The sequence below is a fragment of the Anomaloglossus baeobatrachus genome, chromosome 5 (genome assembly GCF_048569485.1).
Source record: "Anomaloglossus baeobatrachus isolate aAnoBae1 chromosome 5, aAnoBae1.hap1, whole genome shotgun sequence".
Lineage (NCBI taxonomy): Eukaryota > Metazoa > Chordata > Amphibia > Anura > Aromobatidae > Anomaloglossus > Anomaloglossus baeobatrachus.
The window spans coordinates 599,534,061-599,535,079 of NC_134357.1; positions in this window are offsets into that span (position 1 = coordinate 599,534,061).

Sequence of the window (1,019 nt, forward strand, 5' to 3'; positions counted from 1 at the left end):
GGATAAGCCGGTTTTCTTTTTGCTCTGGGGACTTTGGGTCTTGCAGGGACGTGTGTGACGTGTGGTGGGATCTGCATTCTCATGTCTGAATATATAGTTCCAGCAGTAGCTGCCTTTTATATTAGCGCACACCACTGAGGGTTTGTTACAGTAGCATCTGGACAGGTAGAGCATCCAATGGGCCAAACAAAGATATAAAAAGCTCCCACCAACTGCAGGGTGGTCTGCAGCGGGCGTGAGGTGGAGCCAGGGTGGTCTGCGGCAGGGGCAATAACTGATTGCATGGAGAGATTGGGATCTGTAGTGGGAGTAACTGTGGAGACGCGGGGGTCAGTGGACGCTCCCCTGTGGAGACACGGGGGTCTGTGGGTACCCTCTTGTGGAGATGTGAGGGTGTGGAGACACTGGGGTCAGTGGGCGCTCTCATGTGGAGACGCAGGGGTCAGTGGGCGCTCTCCTGTGGAGACGCAGGGGTCAGTGGGCGCTCTCGTCTGCTGGCCCGGCCGCCTTTAGAAAGACAGCGTGGCTCAGGGCTCACCCCCAACTGAACGCCCGACCTCCTTACCCGTGGGCGGAACACTACTCAGACAACACAGGGTGAGGGAATCACAATATTAAGACTTTATTGGATCCCCAAACAATTAACGCCACATAACCAGCAAAACACAAATGTAACAGGCAACAGAGTCTCACCCTTCTGCTGGCTCACCAGGGATTAGAATGTCTGTGCCTCAGAGCTTCCAGGGCTACTTACTCCAATCCAGCAGCACCCCACTTTTGGCGGGCACCCACCGAGACTGGAATAACGCCAGATTTAGGAAGGTGGCTGAGGACCGCAAAGCCTGTAGCAGGTGACTGGATTGTCCCAAGCTGGAGTCCTTCCTTAGGTAGTCCTTGATATCTCAGCAGAATCCTTTGTATTCGATGCTGAAGTCCATGTAGTATTATAATCCAGGTTTGGGTATGGCTTGCCAATCGGATCCGCAGGTCCTAGATTGGTAGCATGAAGCAAGAGTCTA